The sequence below is a fragment of the Pelodiscus sinensis genome, chromosome 10 (assembly GCF_052426305.1).
Source record: "Pelodiscus sinensis isolate ZL-2025 chromosome 10, ASM5242630v1, whole genome shotgun sequence".
NCBI lineage: Eukaryota > Metazoa > Chordata > Testudines > Trionychidae > Pelodiscus > Pelodiscus sinensis.
In genome coordinates, this window is record NC_143061.1 from 33,016,115 (window position 1) to 33,031,419 (window position 15,305).

General features: G+C 38.5%; 1 long non-coding RNA gene across 1 annotated transcript in view; it reads right to left on the bottom strand.

The window, feature by feature from the left end:
* The window catches only part of LOC112547677 (uncharacterized), a 336,526-nt gene extending 321,760 nt beyond the window's left edge, over positions 1 to 14,766 (bottom strand). The window contains exon 1 of the long non-coding RNA XR_012906383.2: positions 14,627 to 14,766. This is a non-coding gene — a long non-coding RNA (uncharacterized LOC112547677). The remainder of the gene's footprint in view (positions 1 to 14,626) is intronic.
* Positions 14,767 to 15,305: the final 539 nt, after the last annotated feature.

The following is a 15,305-nucleotide window of genomic DNA, read 5'->3' on the forward strand; positions in this document are numbered from 1 at the left end:
TTTCCTGGTGTGATTTGGCTTGCAACTCCTCCCCTGCCTTCAAAATACAACTGTACACTAAACTTATTAGAGATGGTAAAATGACAATACCATCAACAAGGCCTTAAAAAACCAGAGTCCAACCAATGGCAACTGAAAAGCTTTATTTTTTTCTGAATGGTCTTTTTTAAAGCCAACAAATAATTATATAGTGCTTATTATGTATGTTCAATTAAAGGCCATAAATATTTAACTCCGTATCAAGAGATCAGATACATCATGAGTCAAAAGAATGCAAAGTTAGATCTCATTCAAAACACTTTGATGACTAACAGTGTGCCTCATTCTATACTGAACCTAGAGTGACCTCAGAGAGTAATGAAGTTAGGCTCCAGGACCTATTCAATGCTCAGACTCGCTGCCGAGATTTACAGCAATAAGGTTAATTAGTAGGAACTGAATTGAAACCAGACACTACACACAGACCATTGAACAATCATCCGATAGTAGCAAACTTCAGTTACAGTTCAGCTAGAGATCTACTAGTAAAATATTCATTTTAACCTCATTCCCAAACCTCAGAGCTGCCCAGTTTTCAACAGCCTTTTAAAAATAAGTATTTCCCCCCTCAGTTCATGGAGCAGAGGAAGGAGTTTCCTTGATAAATTTGTAACCAGGAAGAAGGGAGGAACTTTGAAGCCCAATTTCAAATGTTGAAGAAATACTGAACTCATATGCCAGCACCAATGTGTATAATTCTGGAGCCCAGATTTGCTCTACTTTAGCAATGAGCAAACAAAAATAGGAGGTGGGCCACATGAGTGGCCCTCCATTTCAGTGGGCTGCAGGAACCCATGACCCACCTGCAGCCCCATGGCTCCCACCTTCCCCCCTCTTCCACATCCCTATCATGCACTGCATCACCAGAGCCCCATACTTCCTACTACCACTCCCCCCCCCCCTTCATCCCAACATTTCTGGAGTGTGTGAATTGCCTGACTTGTGCTCAGTCCTTCCTCTTTCCCATCCCTCCCAGAGCTTGAACTGCTGAGAACAGCTTGTTCACAGCATTCTAGCTGTGGGAGGGAGGGGGAGGAGTAGGGACAGAGTGTGAATCAGATGATTTGCAGTACTCAAAAGTACTGGGAGGCAAGGGGAGCAGTAGGAAGTGCAGGACTCTGGTTGCCCAGTACGTGAGAGGCCCTTGGGGGAGGAGGGCAGACAGGGTGTCTGCAGGCCACAGGCTGCCCAGCACTGGTCTTCCAGAAGATACTTTACAAATGATCTCTCCAGATTCTTATACTTCTCAAAGGCAGCGGATGCAATGAAGGACAATGTGCAAGGGCTCTGTCCAGGTGCTGAAATATGAGACCTCACAGTAAGGGAGCAGTGAACCATAGTATTAAAAGTAGAAGCTGCATCAATTTAGTCAAGACAAAGAAGAATTTCTGTAATTCATGTGAATATGAATATCCTTATAGAATGGATCTGTAATGACCCAGCTTTTCCAGCTTCCATGTCTAGATCCTGAATATGCTAATTTCTATAACCGTCCAAGGCATGCACTGCTAGCTTCAGCTAATAGTCAAGATATCCAGCCACCTGATTTATGAAAGGACTTTACCGGGAGCAATTGCCTGTCTTGCTAGTGAGGATTTATAAGGAAACTCTTTAAAAATAGTATGCTCTCTTTAATGATTGGTAAAGTTTGTAGACCAGATGACTGAACTCTAGCACCTTAGTTTCAATGACCAAGAGAACACAAATGACTAGCTTTCCAAATGAGTCCTGAAACAACATATTTGACCATTACTCTATGATCCAGAAAGCGCAGTATGATCTATCCTCCTTTCTATACAGATTGGGAACTCCATTCTATCTTCTATATTGACCTAAGTTGGAATATCCGGATACAGTCTTTATAGTCACATTTACCCAATCATCTCTAGTACAGTAAAAGATCTCAGAGGACCCCATTCATCAGATCAGTCTAGAACAACAACAACAACAACAGAAAAAAATGCATGTATCCTATTTATTGTGGAGTAGGAACGTCATATATCCATGGAATGTGTTACTTTTTTATTGGAATTGATAATATCACAGACCTTTGGAAGATTAAAGTTACAATTAATATATAAAAGGGTATCCCCATTAGCTGGATTGAGGGTGGGGGAGAGAGGAGTTTGACTGGAAAACTGCAAAATCCTAACTTGCTTTCCTCACTTTTAAAAAGGTGCTTGTTTTTAAAAATACAGCATTCTAATAATTTTGAATTTAATTACTGGATTTTTTTTACAAGATTTTTCAGTAGATTTCCTGTGGTCCACGGTAATGCAGACTGCATCATTAGCTTTATCTTTGACATAGTAGTTTTGCTAGATCAGGCAATAGTCAGGGAAATTCATCTATCAAGTCCTCTTTGATCAGTTAAGATACCTATGGTTCTCTGACTATATCCTTAGTTTATGAGCGAATAGCTGAATGACAGAGCTCCAGAAGAACACTACATTATACGATATGAAACATGCAGCAAGAGCCATAACACAAACCATGAAATTATGAGCTCTGTCATTTCCAAATGGATTCCAATATCTTGCATTGAAACAAGCAGAGACGATTGGCTATGAGAGAGAATTTCCATTTGTGAGTTCTGATCCACAGCAGGAGCCTATTTACAGAGGAAATTGCTGTAAACATAAATGAAATAACTCAAAAGAGCTTTTCTATATTACGTCTACAAAGAGCCCTTATTCTGCTTATCCATATCATTACAATAATTAATATCTTTATATGTGATAGGCATCTAGCAAACTCTAGGTACCAGTAAGTGTCTACTCTGACAACTGTCTATTTACAATATCACGGAACAACTGACACTTGTATCAGTTTCTTGGCTCTCACTTCATAGGCTTGACAAGTAAAAAGCAGCAACAGAAAATCAAACTGAGGTTTCAAGACATGTTGGGCTTTCCAAAGGTATACATACACTTACTCCTGCCAACCACTCGTGTACCTTCATGCTTTGTCTTCAGTCAGTCAAAACCAACATCGCTGTCATTGCACAAGTGATATACTATACACAGTTAAATGGATAACATGTGACTGTTGAGATTCTCATGGACACTATACTTGAATATCTGACAAAATGCTCAAATTACAGGATGCAGCTTTACACTGACATTTACAGTTGCCACTGCAATCCTCCCACAATCCCCTCTCTCACTCTGCCTCACCAAAAGCACAACTCTCATCCGAAAAAGAGAATCCTATAACCAAGAAACGGATGCTGCAGACTTCATGAAGCTCACTAAGGCAGTTTGTTAACCTGGAAAGTTTTCTGATTCTACAGTCATGGGCACCAATGCAAAGTCCTATCACAGAGAATGATTCTTCTCACCACTATCTTAAAATTAACCCAAGTGATATGACCCGAGCAAAGAAATAAAGTTCAGTTTTTTGGCTGCATTCTTCTGTATCACTCTCATTGCAGATGGATGGGCAATATTCAATAAGCAAATTATCTAGTTAATTATAAGCAGATAGTCACTTTAACAATAGCTTAGGCCTCTATTTTTGGTTTTATTTGACTGTACGTGTATAGATAGCGAGATAAATCTCTCTCATTGATATAGTCACGTATAAAATATGTAGATGCGCATGGCTTTGATGCTCACCTTGGTGTCTTACTGGTCATCTTCAGATTGATTACACAGTTGATTAGAGGAAAGTTTTAGTAGTGCTCAAAGCAGTATTTTTGTGGTACAATGCTGAGAAGTTATATGCCCAATTATTTGAATGTCAATTTTGTATTTTTGTATACTGCTCTAGAAATGTACCTTATAATATTTCACTATGCAGAGTCAGCTATTGCTGTTCCTATAATTTGTTTCAAACATCACATATCTGTCAAACAAAAATGTGTTTTAATAAATGAAAAGTGTATATTTCTGTTACATTTACATTTAGCTTTGCTTTAAACGCTGGACTCTCCCAACACACACACACACACACACACACACACACACACACACACACACACACACAAGTTCTTCAGTCAGTCACTAGCTCAGCAAATAGAAAAAAGCCCATATATCATTTTTATAATCACAAATCCCCAGACTAATGGAATTTGCTCTGTTTCTCAATAAATGAAAAATTGTGTTTTAAGATTTTTTACTTTTCTAGAGTTTTAGAAATGTTTAATTTAGCCAAAATTTTTCAAGAAGTTACTAATGCAGGAGTAGGGGTAGGTATAGAATAGAATAGAATAGAATAGAATAGAATATTATTAGGACTGGAAGGGACCTTGAGAGGTCATCAAGTCCAGTCCCCTGCTCTCATGGGAGAACCAATCTAGTACTGTCTAGACCATCCCTGATAGACATTTATCTAACCTACTCTTAAATATCTCCGGAGATGGAGATTCCACAACCACCCTGGGCAATTTATTCCAGTGTTTAACCATTTTGACAGTTAGTAACTTTTTCCTAACGTCCAACCGAAACCTCCCTTGCTGCAGTTTAAGCCCATTGCTTCTTGTTCTAGCCTCAGAGGCCAAGATGAACATGTTTTCTCCCTCCTCCTTATGACACCTAAAAACTGCTATCATGTCCCCCTCAATCTTCTTTTTTCCAAACTAAACAAACCCAATTCTTTCAGCCTTCCATCATAGGTCATGTTCTCTAGACCTTTAATCATTCTTGTTGCTCTTCTCTGGACCCTCTCCAATTTCTGCACATCTTTATTGAAAAGCGATGCCCAGAACTAGACACAATACTCCAACTGAGGCCTAACCAGCGCAAAGTAGAGCAGAAGAATGACTTCTCATGTCTTGCTCACAACATACCTGTTAATACATCCCAGAATCATGTTTGCTTTTTTTAAAACAGCATCACCCTGTTGACTCTCATTCAGCTTGTCCACTATAACCCCTAGATCCCTTTCTGCCGTATTCCTTCCTAGACAGACGCTTCCCATTCTGTATGTGTGAAACTGATTGTTCCTTCCTAAGTGGAGCACTTTGCATTTGTCTTTATAAAACTTTATCCTGTTTACCTCAGACCATTTCTCCAATTTGTCCAGATAATTTTGAATTATGACCCTATCCTCCAAAGCAGTTGCAACCCCTCCCAGCTTGGTATCATATGCAAACTTAATAAGCATATTTTCTATGCCAATATCTAAATCGTTGATGAAGATATTGAAGAGACATGGTCCCAAAACAGACCGCTGCAGATCCCCACTTGTTATACCTTACCAGGAGGATTGAGAACCCTTAACTACTCCTGAGTATGGTTATCCAGCCAGTTATGCACCCATCTTACAGTAGCCCCATCTAAGCTGTATTTTCCTAGTTTATTCATAAAAATATCATACAAGACAGTATCAAATGTCTTACTAAAGTCTAGGTATACCGCATCCACCACTTTTCCCTTATCCACAAGACTCATTACCCTATCAAAGAAAGCTATCAGATTGGTTTGACATGATTTGTTCTTTATAAATCCATGCTGGCTGTTCCCTATCACCTTACTACCTTCCGAGTGTTTGGAGATGATTTCCTTAATTGCTTGCTCCATTATCTTCCATGGCACAGAAGTATATATAACTGAGTGCAGGAACAAAAGCTTTTAAAAAAAAAAAGAGAGACAATTTAGTTCCATTATGTTTCTATTAAAGCTGTTCAAGTTATTCAGTCACAAGAAAATTATCTGGTAATCCAATCACAAATCCTACAAAAGTATCTGCTTTTCATAAAGTTCTCAAATTTTACAAACAGATTTTTAGACTACATGGAGCTCATCTTGTCTATCTGCTGTTTGCTATTTCCTCCCACACTCTGCTCTTTGGTTACTTGTGCTGAGTTCTAAGTACCTCCCCAAATTTAAAGGTACATAATTAAAAATGTAAAGTTTTCAAATGCTGTAATTCAGGATCCCACTCCTTCCAACCAGATTTTCCATTTAAAAGATGCTCCTACAAAAACTAAATCCTTCATCCCAATTTGTGGTGACATTAGTCACATGACATTGTTTCCTCTCCCTGAATGGACTTCTCTGAATTTTTAAAAAAGTAGTGTAATGACAATTAGCAAATGCTTTTTAGTTTAAAATCTAAACAGTCTCTAAACATTGAATATTGAAGTCTTGCCTTTGGTATTGCTACCTAATCTAGATACTAGGCAGAAACTGACAGACTGACACAGTTGCCTTCAAATGCCTCTTTCCCTTCCAAGCAACATACGTCTATGAATTTCTCCAATATCCACATATTGTGACTGTGACAGAGTTATTTTCAGAGTCATCACACCAATCAAAAAAGATAATTTGAAAGCAATTCTCTTATAGAAGCCAAAATTGAATTATTATATTGTGGCCAATGAAGTAAAATGAAATTAGTCGTATATAAATAATAGATGGAGGAAATTCCTATTGGAATACAGTATAATGGGTTTAAAGCAGGTTAAACAGTTAAGAGCAGCACCAAAACATATGTTTTCACATCTCTCTTTTCCTCACGGGACATTTTAAATGACGTAACACCTAGAATTGGAAACACACATTTCTGGAATGAGGAAATTTTAGGGGCTACTAAGCTACCATGGGTCATGCTTTGAATCTATACATTTGCTGCCAATTTTGAACTATGAATTCTACTTCCCTTTGAAACTCCATCTTCTTTTGTATCTAGGATGGGAATACAGCTTGCTATGCATGCCATGGTGTTCCATGCAGGAATCCATGCACAGTTCTCTTTGAAGGATCAGGGCCTAAACTAGTGAATGGTACCAGTTAATCACAGTGGGTTGATCAGATAGATAGATATAGATAGGACCATGGAAAATATTAAACTGAAGAGAATTTTAGCCTTTTAAGTTACTAATTTGAAAGTGATTTCCACACACAAAAGGCTAATGCAGTAATAAATGAAGCCATAACACATGACCTCTAATAAAAATGAATTGCATGTGGCAGAAAAACAATTTAAAAGGCTACTGTAAAGTGAACTCATTTATTTTCAATGTCTTAATAACAGTCTCACTTTAAGTGATCTATTGATTTGCAAAGATATGCATTAAAACCCCTTTGTGTTCTGTTCACAAAACCTTAGGACCAGACTGATTCTTAAAAACAGGAGGTTTCTCATGTCAAAACCCGGAGTTTTCACCTTTAGATGAAGTTATATTAATGAAGAAACATGGTCTTCCTACAGCTTCCTTCTTCATTACCTTTGAGCAGCATTTCTTGGGCTTGCCATTTGTGGGGGACAGGAAATGCTCCCAATAAATTTCTCTGTTTTTTATTTTTATTTACTTAATGCATTTACGAGAATAATTGTCTATAGTCGTATTTTTTACTTAAACCTGTGGTTTAATATACATTTATTTCTACTTCTGCTTTTTTTATGTGCTTATTAAAAGAGTCACGTGCTGTGCAATGTGCCTGAATTAATATTGCTAATAGAACTTATTTTATTCCTAAAATCGTATTCTCTTACTTTTCTTTTTTAAAAAAATCTAATATTCATCAGGCCTATTTTGCAAACCCGATGCCAGTTGGTGTATGAGTGCAAACCAATACTAAGATTTAGTTCACTCAACAGGTCCCAGCTCCCTCTTAAAAATTTAGTGCATTCTTACTGGCAAGGAAAGCAATTGGTAATCTGCAATCTCCCTTCTCCTCTTTCCTCCTCCTGTCCCCCAATCATTTTCAGGAGGTGCCAGTTGGTTTTTAACCACAATTTTTTGATAGCAGGGAAGAACTAGGAAAATTCTATCTATTAGCATATACATTTGCCTAAATCTGCCGGAATACACAGGGCTAAGTAACATATCGCTTGACAAAGGAAGTGGCTGTTAGGAAGGAAGTGACTGACATTAAAAGCTTAATAACAAGAAGGGGGAAATATTGTAGGGAAGGCAGTATCTTGCCTAAACCCCCTTCCAGAAAAACCTTATACCATTTCCTGGATTGGTGTGTTCTGCCAGGGAGGAGAACATGCATACCCTTTCTTCAGAAGTCAGAGGTTGTAGTACAGACCAGCTAGCTGCCCTTTAAAATCACCAGATAGACTGGAAGGTTAGAAGATTAGTGGGTCATGCCCTTTCCAACAAACCAAAAATAGCAAATCCGAAGGGGAGCACGTTAAGCTATCATGCAATGACCCAAGACATGAGTACCAGCATCAGAGCAGACAGTTAAGAAAGAGGACCCAACCCCCCTATTGGCAAGGAGTTCTATGCTTAGATGTCACCAACCAGCCAAATGTAAACTATAAATACCTCATACACTAAAAAGAACCTTGCTCTGGCATCACAGATAGACCCTTTGGGCACACTGATCGATCTTGCATACAGGAAAACCGACGTTTATGATAGATGGTTCCTTGCACTAAGGATCATAGCCATATTCAGATTACACCCAGTCCTAAAGGATGAGTCACTTACCCTAGGTCAAGTTTCTAAAGATAACAGAAACTCCTGTAATAAGCAGGCTCTGAATTTACTGTAGGGCTGGCTCAGGCTAAGCACTAGAGTGGTTGCTTATTGTCTCAAAAATCTTGCTCCTTGGAGTCCAAGCAGCAGAGAGACACAGTTTCTCCTTATTAGACACTTTTAATTCCTTTCCCCTGCCTTGAACTCTGAACTTCAAACTTAATTGAAAGATAAATATGAGTCATGCAAATGAATGTAGGTATGGCCATTACAATCAAAGTATTGTGTGCTCTTTAATACTCCATAAAAGTTTGTCCAGTGTTGCTGGATCTTCCCTGTTGGGAAGGACATGGCACTTTGTTGGAAACCAGCGTTTCACATCAGTTAATGTCTCTCTCATGTTTGGTGTTTTACAGTTACAGAGGTTTACTATGCAAATGCTCAACATTACTTTATAATAGGAGATACAGATGTTATCCGTGAGATAAATGCAAGCAGCAAGTCACGCACACTTAATAAAGAATGGATACTGAACATATTCTTACAATGCTAATACCTATTTTATAGTTGTTAACACATAGGCGAGCCAGACCGATCTAAGCTACATCTTTGTCTGTGCTCAGTTAAGATATGAAGACTTTGACATAAGTTTGCACCTGTTCTGCCGGAGTCACAGAGCTCAAAACATTTATGGATGGTAAAGTCATGAGGGGAGTTGTGACCAGGAATATGTAGGTATCCTATTATTTTCTGCTTCTCATGAGCACTAAAAAAAAAAAAAAAGGGGGGGACTTTCTTCTTCATCACATGGCTATTCAGAGCAAGAAGGGTAGGAAAAAGGATAGGCCTGAACGCTGAAACTTCTTTGTGGAAAACACCTTGCCATCAACCTCAACTTCAATAAACACAGACACTCCAGCTTGAGCATGTCATCAGATTGCCTTCCTTCACCATACTGTTCTGCCACACCCCATAGCAGCAGTACCTAGACCAGGAAGGTCTCAAGTCATAACCAATTTGTTAAAATCCACTCGGAAATCAAGAGCTCCAATGCATGTAGTGGCCTACTTTAAAATAACAGTTTTAAATTCAGTGTAAAATCTGAGGTGGCAATCCTGTGGCCATCGACTTCAGTGTGACCAGGCTTTCAGCCTGAAGGTTTTATGTTAGTACACAATTTTAAAAAGTACACTAAACATATTTATTAAAAACAACAAAACTTTATAGACTAACAAAACACGTAGATGGTATCATGAGCTTGCGTGGGCACAGCCCATTCCTTCAGATGACCAGAGTTAACATTAACATTTATTAAAGCATTTAAATCAGCAGCTCCTCTATAATTCATGCACCTCTTTCTTAAAAAGCATTGTAGTGAAGTGAATAAATGGAACATCAGCCACACATTCCACAGTTGGGACCCCTTGATTAAACACACAAAGCAACATGTTGAGATTCTACATTTTTCAAAGAATGCCTGTGTAGCTTTAAATTTACAAATACAAACACTTAGGCGGTAGAAAGGAAAGTTATCTTCCAAGATTTGAATAGAGGAATCTGTTTTCTCCTGCAGGTACGGGAACAGCCATCATCTAAAACACAGCAGGCACCTGCATTCCTCAGAGTATTTTCAATGTTATCCCTCATACAAATACATAAAATGAACTAAGGTGAAAGAAATTACAGCATTCAAATGGTCTATATTAAAATGTATCATTTTTAAGTCTATTCACATATTCAGGAAAAATGTGAAGAAATTAGAGAAAGCCTAGAGAAGATCAACAAAAATAATTAAAGTTCAAGAAAACATGGCCTATGAGATAACATTAAACCCAGTGTTTTCAATCTGGAGAAAAGCAGACTGAAGGATAACACGACAGCAGTTTTCAAGTACAGTACATATTAAAAGTTGTTACAAGGAGGAAGGTGAACAATTGTTCTCCTTAACATCTGAGAATAGGACAAGAAGCAATGGGTGTAAATTTCAGGAAGGGAAATGTAAGTTGGGTATAATGAAAAAAAAAATCCTTACTGTCTTGGTAGTTAAACAATAAAATACATTGCCTGGAGAAGTGGGGGAATCGCTATCATAGATGATATTTAAGAGCAGGTTAGATGAATACCTGTCATAGATAATCGAGATAACACTTAGTCCTACCAAGAGTGCAGGGGAGTGGAATAGGTGACCTCACAACCCCTCCAATTCTAGGATTCAGTTAAAAATATGGGCCAGATCCCACAGCCTTTACTCACTTGAGTATTAGCACTGTTTTTAATGGGCATGTTCAAGAGAATGAAAGCTGCAGGACTGGCTCTTCAGAGTGCAAACTTTTTTTTTTTTTTTTTTTTTGTATTTATCACATTTCAATTCACTTTTAATCATCAAAAAATCCTTCATAGTCTGTTAAGACATTTTGATGAGAAGAGGAGATCAACACGACCAAAGCAAAGGTTATTTCCTTGGGGAAATTCCTGCATTATCAGAATTAATTTTCTTTTGTTTGGTCAGATTGCAGTTTGATTGTTGCATATCTGATTGCTAGTCTATGCATTTCTAATGCTTCCAACATTGTAAAAATCTAGAAATAGTACTATAACAAAATTCACCTCATATTCGCTGCAAGTAACTTAGTGGAATTTTTTAGTATTGTTAATTTATATTCTAGCATCACCTGAAGGATCAGGGCCCTAAGTTCTGTACAAATGAAGAGATACTCCCCATTTCATTTTTCTTTAGCAGCTACAAAACCAATCTTTTAAATTAAACAGTTTGTCTCTCACCAGGACTGAGCAGCTATACTCTAATGAATTTCCTGTCCCACAAAGACTAAGTTGCAAGTGGCTTCTGAGGGAGGCTGTGGGAATGCAACATTTAACAGAGTTTTTGGTGGGTGGCCCAAGTTTTCCTCAGCTCTTAGAGGGTAGGTGAGGCAGCATGAAGGCTTGTGACCTTCTTTTGGGACTCAAGACAAAATGACTGCATGTAGCCTGGTAGGGGGCAAATGAACAAGTATTTATTGAAGCTGGTGATCTCTTTGGAGGGGGAAGCATGGGTGTAATCTGAAGCAGTGCCTCTCAGACCCCAAGCACAACAGAAAATACAATAATTCACTAGCAGGCCTACCTTCCCTCCACAAGTCTTTAGCTCCCTGCAGTCTGGCACCAGTGAGGGCTTCCTTCAGGAAGGAAGTGCAAACATTCTTCTCTTCCCCTCAGCCTCCTTCTAATAGAACACTTTCTCCTTTCAAGCACATCCTCCAAGACTTGCAAGTGACACAGGGTGGGGCTGACTGAGCTACAGCACCTGTGTTATCCCTCTTCTGGTCAGTGCATACACCACCACAGGGTGGCATTCAAGTCTGTTGGCTTCTTTAAGACCATTTGGGTTTGCCTCCTCCTTTCAAATACCTCTGAGGCTACAATATTTTGCAGAGGAAAAAACTATTTCCTCTCTTTTTTGGGGGGGGGGGGGGGCATTCAAATGAGCACAGAATTCTTTATGTTAATCCACAGCTACAGATGTAAAATAATTAAATTCAACTATGCGAGCGAGTACAATAAATCAACACTTGTGTGCTGCTGTCCATACATTTTATGTTGGTATCACAATAGGAAACATCTTTCTTCATTAACTAAATCAATGTAGACTTCTAGGATATCCAAGAAAAATAAGTAGTTGTAGCAAAATAATCTGAATGACTGATCAGTTAGTGATCAAAATTAAATTACTTCCCATCTGACTGCATATAAATGCCCTCCTAGATAAGGATTGCCCTCTATTCAGAGATGCAAGCTTGTTTCCTTTCATTATTAGTCATCACAGAATCAACTTATAATGCTTTTTGTCTCAACTTACATTGTGACTATTTCTGATATTCTCCAAATAGCATCAATATTTATCCTAAACAAATCAAATTGAGCTATGATGTGAATGATGTTGGTGGGAACATTCTTCAGGAGAGCAACTTGCAGGCGGCAGCCCCTGGGCACCGGAGCTGTAGGATGGAGTGACTCACTTTCCTCTCTTTAGAGAGTTGCTCACAACAGCACCCCATAAATATCCCGCCAGGACATGAAAGAATTTTGAATAACTCTCAAACCAGCCATGACACAAATATCCCTAAGCCAAAGAGACAATTAACAGGAACACGTTTCCAGATCACATTGTGACCAACATCAGGTTCAGAATGAAAGGGGGGGGGGGGGATTCACAGGCTATGCAGATGATTTGATCAAATCCCTGCATCACAGTTAAAAGTCTGCCAAAGTTACCTGGGTTATGCATGAATGGTCCTCTGCCTCAAAGAGCTTACACAATGTTCAGGATATTACGTACCAGTACACACAACACAGGATTTCTGCTGATAGACTTGTCATACAGGTAAGATTGTAAAGGACAAACCAACCACTATAATTTAAAGCAGTTAAACCTACCAGTGGAGATAGAAAAGGGAAAAAATAGTCTAAAGAGAATGCCTGCTTGGGGCTGTTCTGCTTGTCGTTCCACAATGTGTGTCCATACCATCTATGCAATCACTGGCATATCTACGAGGCCACCTTTGCGACAACTGCAGGGTATGACTGCAGCTCATTTAAACAAACCTGCATTAGCTTTAGTCCTGTACTAGCACCTGTACTGGAACAGCAAAGTCACAGCAGCATGGGTTAGCTGCTTAAGTACCAAGCATGCTATGCTAAAGCCCAAGCCTCCGTGGCTTCCCAGCTCTCTGTATTTCAGCTAGCTATATTAAAGTTCACTCAGATAGTGGCACTTGTGCAGGAATCATACACTCCAATTGCAATGTAGATGAACTGCAAGTATTATAATTCAGAGAGTAGAACTTCGTTCAATATTAATATTTCCATTATTTTGACCACATTGAACCAAACACAGTGGCTCCACTGCCTTACATCTTACATTGTCATTGATGTCTGAGTTTAGTGAGCAGAAAGTGGGTGTAAACCCTAGCAGTTTAGAATGACAACTTTTTAACCCCCGTGTCCACAGGTCTATGACTGCATAAGGTAGAAGGCTCTTTAGACCATCTGAGGAACAACTGGTGCGAGGCAAGATTTTCACTGTCACAAAGACAAACTTTGGCCTTGTACATGGATGGTATCTTCCTCATATTTCTATTATTCAGTGATTACATTCCCTCTGCACAAAACTACCTCTCATTTACATATAGCGATGAAAAATCTCACAAGGTTGATCATTTTTTTTAATTGTATCCTTTGGTATATATGGTTGTGACTATTTTCTTCCACTATTTGATCTGAGGAAGTGGGTCTGGCCCACGAAAGCTCATCATCTAATAAACCATCTTGTTAGTCTTTAAAGTGCTACATTGTCCTGCATTTTGCTTCAGCTACCCCAGACTAACACGGCTACATTTCTATCAAGGTTGATCAGTTACATTTAGTTTTCAGAGATCTAGGGGCAGATTCTTGCCCTCTATTACAAGAGTCTAGAAACTTAGGATTTACATCATCAATGTAACCAAGCATATTTGCCCATCGCTAGTAGCTCAAATTTTTCCATGACTCTTTGGAACTGATCAGGAAAGCTTGGGAAAAAAATATGCATTCCCAATACTACTTGCAGTAAAAACAGAATAGGATAACACAGCTTGATTCTCATATCATTTACAGCCTTATGACCAGAAGCAACATCATTGAAATTGATGGAATATCATACACAGTCAAAATCAGCATAAGTGAGCACACAATCAGGCCCATAGTTATATTCAGAACATTTTCTCTTTTGACCTTTTCAGTTACTAAGCAGCAAAGATATACATAAACATTTAACAAGGCTGTTTCAAATGAGAAAAAAGAAAACACTTTGGGTTAGGCTTAGTTTGAGGCAATTCTCACATTCCCCCCACTTTCAAACAGTTTACCCATCCCTAGATTACACATGACTGGATTGGTGGACTGCACCATTATACAAACCATTTTTTTCTCTCCCAATACACCAGACAAATCAATGCATTAAGAAAAAGTTGCAAGAAAAAAAAAAGAGGGAAGTTACATACAATCCTCAGCAGCAATATACAGTGATAATGCACATGTTTATCAGCAGCATTTTCTCTACTAACCAAATAAAAAAAGCACGAGTGCTTTAGTAATGTACGCACCAGAATTTCCTAATGTAACTGGCAACATAGAGTATTTTCCAGTTTGATTATAACATCAGTGCCAATATACCTGCCATGGAGCTTCCAACAGGAGACCCTTTTCATGTGAATGCATCATTTCCCACTGTTCTCAGTACTATCCCCATCAGCAATTGTGTTTAATTGAAAATTTTCAAGTCCACTAAAGGCTATGAAACCTGGACTATTACATAGATTTTGACAGGCACATGTCTTGGGTTATTTCAAGAGAGCATTCTTCATAAAGACAGCAAGTATCCAGAGCACCATGTGCAACTGATTATAGCTCTAAGATGCTCAGCCAAGCGCAGCAAAAAAAAAAAATCTAGGAATGACTTGCTTTACAGCATCTATTATAGCAAACCTTCCATCTTTAAAGGAATAATTATTGAACTAACTAAAAAAAATGACTGCAAAAAGAAAAATTAATAGCCTTCTCAAGACTGTTCCCAAATGACAGTTTTATCCACAAATATTTATGGGAACAAAATTGGGCCTGCAGTTATTTTTAGCTGCAAATTGTGAGCATAACAAAGGAGTCTGGATTTAAAAATCTCTCTCAGAATGTCCAGATATGAAGGCATCTAAATCTGGATTATTTTTTCCCCTCCTAGCTTTTTGGATCAGGCTTTAGCTACATACACACAAATTATTCCTGAACCTGAAATAACATGTACTAAATTAAATATCCTCCAACCCTGCAGGCTGGCAAAAAAACATCTCCCTATCAG